The sequence below is a fragment of the Rhyacophila brunnea genome, unplaced genomic scaffold (genome assembly GCF_057557595.1).
Source record: "Rhyacophila brunnea isolate RB1 unplaced genomic scaffold, BYU_Rbru_1.0 scaffold_13, whole genome shotgun sequence".
Taxonomy (NCBI): domain Eukaryota; kingdom Metazoa; phylum Arthropoda; class Insecta; order Trichoptera; family Rhyacophilidae; genus Rhyacophila; species Rhyacophila brunnea.
In genome coordinates, this window is record NW_028232785.1 from 25,334,993 (window position 1) to 25,348,320 (window position 13,328).

The window sequence follows — 13,328 nt, forward strand, 5'->3', positions numbered from 1 at the left end:
ACCATCGTCAGCTATTTTATATTGAATGCCGTTGACCACTGCAGTGCTACTTACACCATTATAAATAAAACACGCCAACGGACTTACAACGTCGTCAGGTTTAATTGTTTTGCTGTATTTTTTTGACTTGCTTGAAGCACTTAGACTATAGTTGAAGTTATTGGCGTTGGTATGTAGAACATTTTACTATAAAAATATCAGTTTTTATGTTTTTGGTACTTAGCGCCTTAATTAATACACGTATTCAATAAGTCCAGTTACTATGGGCTGCTGATCATGATGTCAACGTAATATTATATGATGTATTTATACACGGTTCGGACTCAGAGGGAATCGGACATCCCTAGAGTGCCTCTAACCCCATTAGGTATTGCGAGGGCTTTGTACGCGAAAATGCATTAGATTAGATCATTGCCGACTCAACTAAAGATGGCGCTGATTAGATACATTACTCGATCTTGAGAGATCGATTCGCGGAGTCGAAGACTATAAATACTTTGCAGGGAAGATATTATAAACTGATACTGATGTGTATGGGGAATTTGGAGCTTATATAGTTAGTAAGCTGGTGAACTTATGGGAAATAGTTTCTGGAAGACAGAAGATTATTTTGTTCCTGTTTCACAAAACCAAAATAGTGTGGCATTCGGACAGGTGATAACTTTCTACAAGTATCATAGTTAAATGTATGCAAGTTAATCTACTTTCAGTAACTTGATGGTTTTTACGGTTACATGTAAGTTGTAAGTATGCAGTTCATCGTAGGACACATTCGTGCGCCGAAGTACGTGAAACTTGAGTAAAGTTCATATAACACGAGTCCTTCGTTGAACATTTCACCGTGAAATATATTTGTACGTATCTAACCTAACCTAACCTAGTGAAGACATCTCATAAAATTTGCCACATGTTGTAGCATACGTACAAATTTATAATAATAAAAAATACTCCACGGTGAAATGTTTAACGAAGAACTCGTCATTTGATTTTTAATGTTACACGAACTCATGTTTCACCGACTGCGGCGCACGAATAAGTGTCCTGCGGGGAACTGTTTACGTACAAATTTCCGGATACGGGTTTTTACGTACGTTCTTGTAGCGGGTCGAACAAAGATTATGAAAAACCTAACTGCGCAGTTTGTGTAATCAAATGATATCATATGAGACATTGCCAGATGATCTGATTTAATTTTTACCTCTAAAATGATATATCACAACATTTTACACTTCTGAAAATGAGAAAACTCAAAGTGTCACATTTCGCCTGTCAATTATTATTCTAGCCAATCGCATTCGAAATGACCCTTCCTCTCGGATTATTCCGACCAATCGCATTTGATTGGTGAAAATGATCAAGCCTGCTAAGATTACTTTGACCAATCGCAGTTGATCGGAGAAATAGATCGTTTTTCTTTTTACATTGGAAAAATCGGCCGTCGCAGTAATTCATCCATATTGAATTTCGTATTATACAAACTTGTGTGTTATTTGAAATGTATTACGCGAAGTATGTCTAATTGAATATGCGATGTTTTTCTCGTGCGAACACATTCACCATTATATTTACATTTTAAAGTTCAAAGTTACATTACTTCTGTGCGCGCCGTTTAAGTTCAAGGTTATGGTTATGGCAAGGTTGTGTTGACTTGTGATACTGGCACAGGCTGATCAGAAATCAGCTGAGATATTATTGTTACAATGAGACTACTATATACCTATACACAGAAGATAACAAATTCAAAGTAAATAAAAACAAATACAATAATATCTATACGTAATCATTCAACAAAATCAAGCTAGAGCCAAAGGCTTTTTATACGGGCTTAGTGCTAATTTAGTATCACTACTACGTGCAAACAGGCTAAATGATTGGTATTCGACCTGTTACCACATGGTGTCGGTATTAATGTGAGTAATAATGATAATACTAGTAATAGACCGTGTAAAGAAGCCCTCAAACACATGACGCTGCAAGTTGTATAAAATAATAAGCAGTCTTTTTGCGACATTTGAAACGACCCGCGTCAACTTGCTGCACCGTGTGAAATTGAAACTAAATGAGTACCTGCTCAAATGTTCTACATTGAACATGCCCTGAAAAAACAATATGTGAATTTTTCAAAAGGTGGGTTCAAACACTTCAAACCAGCCACGGATTGGTGCTCTGCATCTATTCCACCGCTGGCATTCAATCTTGGAAGACATGTAAGTAATAATTCAGTGTGGCTTTCAAACAATAATTTTGCTTATTTTAATTGCTTATTGTCATGTTACATTTCATGTGACATGTCTACATCTTAAACGCAAACTAAATAAATACCGTTAATTAATTAACAAATAAATTTGGCACAACCTTGTTGACACTGTGTGTCAACCCTTCACCTTAAAACAATAAACCGTTAAAAATCAACCGATAAAAAGTCTTCCCGCTTTTTAAAGCATGATGCAATAATGTCACAAGGGGAAGGGGAAATAAGAAACAAACTTATTTTCGCCCGCAAGATATCATCACTCCGAGATTAGAATCAATACAGTACGGACGTGAGCCGGTTAACGTAAGAAACAGTTCGCCATCCTTTTCGGATGGGAAGTATTTTTTAACAACAGTTCCAGCCAAGTTGTAATGCAGCCATCATTTAAAATAAAGTTAAGTACAATTATAACCATTTAAATACTCTATGACCCGTACCAAACAAATACACCTCGAATTTGTATTAAATTTCTATAATTTTTTGTATCTATTCTAAATTTCAATGTTGTACGCTTGTTGTACATACTTAATTGTGTTGTGTGTAATTAAATAACTCTTAATAAACTACGCTATGTTTTTATTTTTGTCTTTGTTTATTTAATTTGTAAAATACACAGACTTCTTGAGGCGCCCAAAACTATAATTCTTATTTCAAACGAGGTATCCGATGACAGTTTATTTGAGGAAGATAATGATATAAACATTCCTTGCAGAAAGTTAAGTTGGCAGAAAGCCGAGCCTATACTCCTTGAGATTAACTAGTACTCTATTTCGTGTTCTATCGATTAAATTAGTTAGCACTTCATGTTTAACTATTGTTCATTACAATTTTTAAACTCATTTCTATTATCATTCTACTATACTTTCAATTTTTTATATAAGTATAGCATTATTCTAATTCTAATTGTTAAAGCATGTTTAGAGGTTTATGACGTTTCGCTGTTGTTAGATAGTAATAATTTGAAATTTACTAAGTATTTTGTTTTCAAGGTGATTTACATCATGATACGTTATTTGTGAATGAATTCAATTCACGATATTCGAACTATTTTCGATATCGCATACTTATCGATTTTATCGTTTTTACAGACTATTTTTTAAAACATGATTAGTTATGATTTTGCACCTAATAGACTCGGATGTACATGTTTGTTTTACAGGTAAGTATGTGATACAGATAACTTAACATTACCTTTCTTAATAACTGCAAATAACACGATTAAGTAGGTAATTTGAGTTTGAATCTTAGACTATAGATACATCTAGACGCCACCCATTGCATTGCTAAAAGAAGCTGCGTGCCGTGCATTTGGTTTGTGGGCGAGCGAACGCATTCGTACACAAATGTTTGAGACCATAGACCATTTCACTAGTGCTCGCCCAAAATGCTCGCACTAGACGCTCAGAATTAAAATATAATTTTCTATTTTTTTACGTTATATAGTATTTTAAAGCGGTCAAAATGCAACCATTAGGTAAAGATATTCACAATTTAAGTTATTTTAAAGAAACACTAGGTCACTGATATTAGGATATATAATATTACAAATAAATTATCACGAACATGTATCAACTGACCTATGAAACATAATACCATCTTCTTGCTTATCAGTACGGCCACCAGATTTTAATACAACACACAGAAACATCTTTCTACTTAATTAACTAAAAATATTTACCACTACCCTATGTTTAACACAAAAAATATCAATTTTAGCAACACGCGCTCACAGGTTATCGACGCTAAGTTAAGCAACAAACTAAGATTTGGCGGCGACACCACAGCAAATCATCTCAAACATCTGTAAACCTTTTATCTTACTCTAGCGCGTGTCACAGATTATAAGGGTGCCGAATACTTTCTCACTCGCACTCATGCATCGTTTTTGTTCAGGCCGTGGTTTGAATGTTAAATAATTACCTACAATTTAATCAATTGCAGCAGACTGCTGAAAAATATGGCGGTCTAACACAATAAATATTAAATGCCAAATAGCATTAAAAAAGAGATCTTTTTCTATAGATCTCAGTGTGCGATATGCTCTCTTTTCATTTGAGTCTTACAACTCAAACATTACAATATTTAGGAAAATGTTTCGATAGATTTTCTTGAATGAAAACATGACGTTATCTCGCTTATTTGCACCATCATCAGCCGGGGTCAATCCACTGCTGGATGAAGGCCTCCCCAAGCCTTCTCCAACTCTCTCGGTCCTGTGTCGTTCGCTGCCACGTATTTCCGCCGAACTTTACCAGTTCGTCAATCCAGCGGCTTTTAAGGCGACCCTGAGGCCGTTTCGTACCCCTTGGGTACCATTGGATGACGGCATTTGTCCAGCGGCCGTCCTTTCGGCGAGCAACGTGCCCCGCCCATCTCCATTTCAGCTGTTTGGCAATGTCTATTACATCGCGTACTCTTGTCTGCTTCCTAACCCATTCGTTTCTCTTACGGTCCTTTTGCGTGATGCCCAACATGCACCTCTCCATACCTCGCTGTGTGACTCTTAGCCTTTGGACATCTCTCGTGTTGAGGGTCCAGTTATCTCGCTTATTTGCATAAAGGACAACATATTATAAAAATGAGTGCTATCTCTTGCGCACACTTCTTATTATACATTCGTGGTCTCTCTCTAACACACATAGTGTAACGAATAGAAATGAGGATTGGGGTGTGTGGTGTGGGTAGGAATGTATGATTAGGCATGGATTTATGAAGGAAATGGGAAAGAAAGTGCGCCTGGGTATGGGAAAATGTGGATATTGGAAGAAGGATGGATTGGAAAGGATGCGGCAGAGCATGAGACGCGGGACAGGATCGTGGGGACTTGAAATACCTCCAAACCTATCGGACTGTATTTGTCAATCGGTATCCACTATAATTATATTGCAAGAAGATTATTTGGACGCCACTCTATGTATGCATAGAGACAATAAATGAATAATAAATAAAAACTCGTGTATTAGATTTTAACAGGTGTATAATTTAAGATAAGAATATTTGAATACGTGTATTAAATAAGGCTCTAAGTACCAAAAAGTATTGCCTGTTGTTACAAAATACCGAGTCATTTCAATAAAATTTCATGAAGCAGATCTTTTGAAAAATGTAGTTTTACAGTGTGACGCAATCACGGCAGCTTCTATAATTTTAGGTATTAAGAACTCGCAAGTGTCAACACACCATCGTCAGCTATTTAATATTGAATGCCGTTGAGCACTGCAGTGCTACTTACACCATTATAAATAAAACACGTCAACGGACTTACAACGTCGACAGGTTTAATTATTGACTTGCTTGAGGCACTTAGACTATAGTTGAAGTTATTGGAGTTGGTATGTAGAACATTTTTCAATAAAAATCCTAGATTTTATTTTTTTGGTACTTAGCGCCTTAATTAATACACGTATTCATTTAACAAGCAGGTGAGAAATAAAGTATAAAATGGGTGTATAATTAGTTAATAACGAGAGCATGCTATAAAATGATTAGTTAATGATAATTCAAATAAATAAGTTGGTTCGGTGGACCGTTTCATAGATGAGTAGAATGGACAAAATACATATTAAAATAAAAACCTCCTAGAGTTAGACGTCAACGATTTCGCTTCGGATCATTTTCCGTCTGAAGCGGCGAAAGGGCCTCACAATTCCAAAATGATCCATCAGGCACGGAGAGGGGCCTTCAGGAGTCATCGGGCACTCCCAGAGATGCTCTTCTGTTGAACGTCAGGGACTGAGCGAGCCATGTTCATCGGCGGGACGTCAGGGTCCGCGGGAGATGTTCGTCTGTCGGACGTCAAGGACTGAGAGAGCGATCTTGGCTCCGTCTTCACGGTAAATAGTCTGCTCCGCTTCGCGCCGGAAATCTTCAAATGAATCTTTATCGAACTTTTATTGACGCGCGCGTGCGTCCTTATACTCCGTTTTGCGTAAAGTTGCCAGCGTGGAATTATAAAAGTGTGGCCATGTAGTAACATGACATTAGCATATATAATTTTAGAATATCTTACCCTTTCATAATTATAGGGTCTTACTATTGTCATATAAAAATGTATGCAAAGTAATTCACAGTACAAAATTGGTCGTAATTATTTTACATTAGTAGATGAATATTTCAGTGCATTATATTATGTTGCATGGCTTCATACAACTGAGAGATAATAATGAAAATCTATGAACATAAATAAGATTCACGATGTTTCAAGACAATGCAAGCAGTGCAGTACATTTGTATTGTGTTAGACCTGTATGTATTCAACCTTAACAAATAGGTCCCAAGGTAATTTAATGTCTTTTGAAATGACTATTTCATACGATTATAAAAACATACATTGCAATAATGTTGTTGTTTTTCACCAGTGTGTATCATTTTATGTATTTTGAGTTCGCTAATAATTACATTTATTTGAAATTATACATCGCATTGCTGTGTTTTTTTACCAGTGTGTGTAATTTAATGTTTTTCATGATAACTAATTTGTAGGCATTTTTTAAAACATAAATTAAATTGATGTCGCTTTTTACAAGTGATCACCAATACGACGGAATTTTTTAAAACAAACATCGCATCGATGTTAAATTTCACCAGTGTTATTTTGTTTTTGGAGAGTACTTAGTAGCAAGAATGTTAAAAAAAAACACACATTGCATTGATGTGGTTTTTCACTTGTGTGTCATTTTATGTTTTTTAAGATAAAATTTTTTTGCGATTTTTTTATAACATACATCGCATTGATGTGGTTTTATACCAGTATGTGTCATTTTATGTGTTATAAGATGACCTAGTCGAGTGAATCTTTTAAAACATACATATCATTGATGTGGTTTTTCACCAGTGTGGGTCATTTGATGTATTTTGAGATTACTAATTTGTGGGAATTTTTTACAACATACATCGCATTGATGTGGTTTTATACCAGTATGTGTCATTTTATGTGTTTTAAGATGACCGAGTCGAGTAAATCTTTTAAAACATACACCGCATTGTAAATTGATAAGCAGATTGTAAATTCGCCAGCAAGCAGCTTGTAAAGTAGGTCGCTCAATGTCATTGAGGCTTTACTGTAAACTGCAACCCTACGTACAACTTACAAACATAATACCTAATCAATTGACTATGGTTAATAGTGTTAATACAATGCGCTGTGTCACTTAGCTGTCACTCAACAGACTGTTTTACTAAAGTATTCTGGTAGCGTGTTTAGTAGGTGAATAATTATTTTTACACTAGCGAGTACCCGGCATGCGTTGCAATGCCACTCAAAGTAATAAAGTGTTTGTGTTTTAATTATGTTTATTGAAGTGCTTTTGGATACACAATATTTTTTGTCTGGTGCATACACGATAAATCAGAAGGTTTTCCAACGCGTGAGCAGGCCACATACAGCTGTCCATGTGAGAAGCATGGATTTTCCAAATTTAGTATAGGAACGCATACGAATAGAAGAAGATAGTTGTACTAATTCAGAAACCTTCGCAGGGGTGCGTGCAACAACTGACCAAAGTTTCATTACAATCGGATGAATAGTATAGGAACGTATACGAATAGAAGTAGAAGAATATGGTTGTACTAGTTCAGAAACCTCCGCGGGTGTGCGGACGACTGTCATGTTATTTTATAACATAACACACTAAGCCAAGCGAAGTCTTTACGACGGCAACACTACGCAAAAGATCGACCGGATCACGCCTGCGCACGGGATAGTTGGTACGGAGTTCGTGATACGATTTCCGGCGCTAAACGAGATAGCGGGCTTTGTACATGAAGGTGAAGCAGGAGTCGATCCCTCAGTCTTGATCGTTCGAAGGAAGCAGACGTCTTGGCCCGTTCCGAGCCTCGGACCCGGGGGCACAGGGCTTTCGATTTCCTGACGTTTTGGAGACGAGGACGATGGCCATCCGAAGGACGTCCCCCCCACGCCAGGAGATCGGAGGAACTCCACGGTCCCCACACGTTTGAAGACGGACCCCTCGATTCCGTCCCGGAAGGAATCGAGGGCAGCGAAGAGGCTGAAGAACCTTTTGTGTAATTGGTATTTATTGTTCTTTTATGTTACGGTCCACCGAATTAGTCTTTGTTTCGAACTAGCTTTTGGGTTTTTGTTCTAATTTGTTTAAATATTATATCGCATTAGGTGCTCGTGATTCACTTGAGTAATTATACAACTTTATACACTGTAGCCCGCAAGTTATCTCATTTATTAATTATACAATTGTTGAAATTTCTCTACTTGCTTTTCATTTAATTATCCTTATCACTATTGTCTCTATGCATCATCATAGAGTGGCGCTCAATCCGAGATATTTATATTTATTCCATCTTTATGTACTTTATTATTATACAGGAACACCATCGAATGAGTGAAGTAACCGGACGGGTAACTGAGGTCCTAGAGGTAAAAGTCAATCTACCCACGACCCTGCATCCTTTCCCCGAGTCTCATGCTCATCCCCATCCTATCCCATTCCATATCCCATATCCACTCCTCTTTTCCCTACGTGACAATCCGATCAATTGTCACAATTCCCACCTATTCCCTACATCCCCATCCCATCCTTCCTAAATCCGCCTGTCAAAATCACTATATGACACGACAACTCACCAAAGTTTCATCGCAATCGGATGTATGGTTTAGGAACAATACGAATAAAAGAAGATATAGGTAATGAAGAAGAAGATGGTTGTACTAATTCAGAAACCTTTTCGGGCATGCACACAATAACTCACCAAAGTTTCATCGCAATCAGATGGATGATATACGAACCAAACGATTAAAATAAGATAGAATGAAGAAGAAGAAGGTGGTTTTTCGAATTCAGTAACCTCCGCGGGTGTGCACACAACAATTCACCAAAATGTCATCGCAACGGGAGGAATGGTATAGGAACGCATACGGGACAAATAGACAAACAAACATCAATTTTTATATATTAATATAGATTACCTACTGACTTCGTAAATTGAAAGGAAATTCCACTGTATAAATCCTTTTGTTACTTCCGATTTTAAAGCAATATGGTCCAGCAATTGTTCACCTTGAAGAATAGTCGTGGCTACTTTCGTTTAGAAATCGATTGTGCACTTGTAAACAAAAGTATGAATACTCACGCCTAAACAATTTGGGAATCAACTTACCTCATTTACGTGGATACTTTTGCTGTCATCGATATTTTCCTGTTTGACCAAAACGTCAAATCGACCCTTGCTGTTGAAGTGATTTTTGTCAATCCATTGATATGCACCATCGCCAATCACCTCTGCTGTTTCGTCAGGCAATACGTCTTCATCCATCCTTTCGGTTTTAACTTCCATTTTATGCGGTATTTAATATCAACATCTGTCAAATAACGTCACAATCTTGGTCGTCGCTTCATTGTCTACATAGGTAGGTAGGTACGTAATATAATTTGGCTTCAACCACAGACGTTAGAACTTTGACAGTCTGGCACGGCTTCTAGATGTAAGCGCAACAACCCGACCGCACACGCTGAAGGCCCGCTACGAAAGAGAGAGAATTATTGTAAATCGCAGTCAGTGTTGCTATCTTTTTGTGACCGATTTAAAATACCTACGTGTCATACGTTGAAAATGTATAATGTTTTTGCTACTTACAAAAAAAACAACGAAGAATATGAGAAATACCGAGACCCCTTTTTATTTAGGCACTAGCTCTCTGACCATAAACACAAACCGACGAATAATTCAACACATTAATTTCATTATAAATAATTTATTTAGTAAAGTCAAGAGTTTTTTCATCGGCTCTTTTCGACGATAGTATGTGGTATTCACTATAATAAGATTACTTCAACAACTATCTCAGATAATCTTCCCGACCTAGTAGCCTATTAAAAATAATAAGGTACCTACCAACATTAAGTATTTTATTTTAATTTTCCCCTGAAAGGGCTAATCTAAAGAATCAAGGTTTTGATATGATATAAAATGTTTTTTTTGTTTAAATTTTGTCGAACAAACTTAATTTTTCCATAATATCGGATTTACGAGGTCTTAATAGTACTGTTATGTGGAAATGGATAAGACAATATTAATTCCGTGGCAAGCAGAAGTGGTATATGTCATCAAAAATCTGAAAATGAGTTAAGTAGGTATGCAGATGTCTAAAATTGTAATCATTTTATGCAGGAGAACAATCACAAGTCATGAAAAAAAATTGTTTATACCCGTTTTCGATATTTTAATTATGGTATAAGTACAGAAATATACATAAAGCAGACTGTTAAGAAAACAGTGTTATATGACTTATATCTCTACTCCCAATTCGCTGTGGCGTGAATTAATACTGCAGTGATTTGAATCAGCGACATAAACCAAAATAGGTTGGACAGTGCCTATAGAGAATGCATAAAAATGCCAGTCTGATGCACTTTTGTCAAAGAAAACTATATTACAATGAAATTATATACACTAGGACCTATTATTCTCTTTCTTTGTGACGTCAATGTTTTTTTCCGGTAAAATCTTAAGTTATGACTGTTATTATGAGTGATGTTTTAACACATAAAACGTATTATAATAAGCGTGCATTCTACTTTACGTTGACATGTTATTGACGTTTGTAATAGTAAGTTATTGCAATGATTATTATACAAAAAGGTTAGATAAAGAGGAAGCCAACTTGGATCCAACCGAAGGGGTTTTTTCATTAGATCTTCGGCTGTGCCTACCAACCCTGATGTTAGCATTTAATGTTGCCTTCTATAAACGCCTACTTTGTTCATTCAAATTAACCATCTACGATTGTGATGATAGCCATTCATGGAGTTACATGGTGGGTAAATTGCACCTGTTTGTTTAATTTTTTAAACAGTACTATACCTCTACATTAAATTTGTATTAGCTGATCGGACTGAGCCAGTGATTTAGTGAAGTAGCGAGTGATTTGGTAAAAAACCGTGTCTGAACAGACAAATTTAGTCCAGTAGTTTAGTAAAATGGTCAGTCAATCCGATCCATTTTATTCTATTATTTCTGGCGAGTAGCGATCCCCACCACCTCTCACTATATACTAAACAAGCCACAAACCAAGTCTGAACAGGCGAGTGCATTAGTTGTCGGCTGCCGTAGGAATGGCACAGCTATATTTATAACATCTATGGGCACAGCGTTGAAACAAAGATTACTATGTACTCGAAAAAACATAACTTATATTATTATTATACTTCAATGCGACAAAAAGTCGCGAACGTGTGTTGATAGACCCGTAGATAAATGGCGATATTTCACAGAAAGCTTGTTGTTATTGAGGATAGGTAAAGAGGTACACATTATCTTATGATTATTATAATTATCGAGGGTATACTGACAGAAAGCATTAACTCATTAAAACAAGTTCTGAGATAATTGCAAAACGGACTTTAATTTTTTTTTCAAAGCGTTCTCCCACGTAGTTTTTTTTATGATTTAAAAACATTTTTTCTACATTATAAAGACTACCCTTTATGGAAAACACAATATACGACATGTTACAAGTCCTGTATTTTGTATACACAGAACGCATTAGGTCATTATCATGCTTTCTATCAGAATAAAAAAATAACAATATAATTTAATAATGTTTCTATTTTCTCGCCATTATATCCTATGCCTTTGTGCGTTTTACCCGGATGTAGAACGTAAAATTGTATACATTTTGGCATTTAAAACAGAAAAACGGCAAAAACTGAAATAATGCGTTCTGTCAGTATACCCTCGATATATTATATTCATTTATTATTCCGTTTAGGTACATTGTACACTCAGTATGAAGGATATTATGTCATGTCAGTAGGTAGTGTGGATAATTTGTTGATTAAAACTTTGATAAATAATGGAAATATTTCACAGAAAACTTGTTGTTATTGAAAGTAGGTAAAGACGTAGGTAGGTAGGTACACATTATCGTAGTGTTCATAAGAATAATAATTATAAGTTATATTCATTTATCATCTGTTTATATTTTTTATAGTCAGTAAGGACAATGGAGCATAAAATCAGGGGCGGATCAAGTCAAGCGGACGCCCTGAGCGGTAAAAATTTCGGGGCCCCCAAATTCAAGTTAGAAAAAAAGTTTTATGCGTAGAAACACTCATTAATTTATTAACATAAAATATAACAAAGGTAATAGAAATAAAATAAAAAAAACATGTTTTAAATAAATTTTCGTCTTGCAAATTCGTCAATTATTTTGGCAGTGTCAATTCGGTTTAAAATTTCTTGCTCTATATACAAAATTAAATCTTTTTCTCCCATAGTACTTCTCAAATAATTTTTTGCACGCTTTAAAACAGAAACGATCTTTCACCTGATGCGTTAGATAAGGGGATTGTTAAAAAAATATTTCTACATTTGGGAATGTGTAAGACATTTCTTTGGCGGTTCGATAGATGGCTGGTGTGGTTTTAATATTGTGCATAAAGTACCTATTTATTACCTAAACAAACTACAAAAATACATAGGTAAGCATACAACAATTTATGCAACCACAAAAATATAATAGGTAGGTATCCTATGTAAATTAGTATTCATCATTAGTATCAATAGGAATTTTGAGCATAAATCGATTTAATTCAACAACGCCGTTTTTGCATAGTGTAATTTGAATTATTTTTGAAGTTACGACAGACGGCAGCACTCTCGTGTCGCGCGAATGGTGTCCGTTTGAAATATCCGTCGCTCTCGACGCTCTGTTCATTTTGACGCGTCACTCACTAATGAACTGTGTTCGGACACTTTTCAGTTACTAATTCACTAATTCACTCGCCACTCTACTATATCACTCGCCCAGTCCGTACCGGCCTTACTGACACTTACTGGGGACAAAACAGGAATAGCCATGTCACTTCCATGATTTTATATTTTATGTCTCAATAAGCAACAGTCAAATCAATTGACCACAGATTTTTGATAGGTACCTGGGCACAGTCACATGGAGTGTAACAGTGTTCACTCAATAATAGAGAGAATAAATGAACGAAACAACAAAGAAGGCATACTGACATAACACCCACGAGAATGGTGTCAACTAGTAAAATCAGCGGGGGAAAACATCCATGTTTATGTTATGGATCGACAT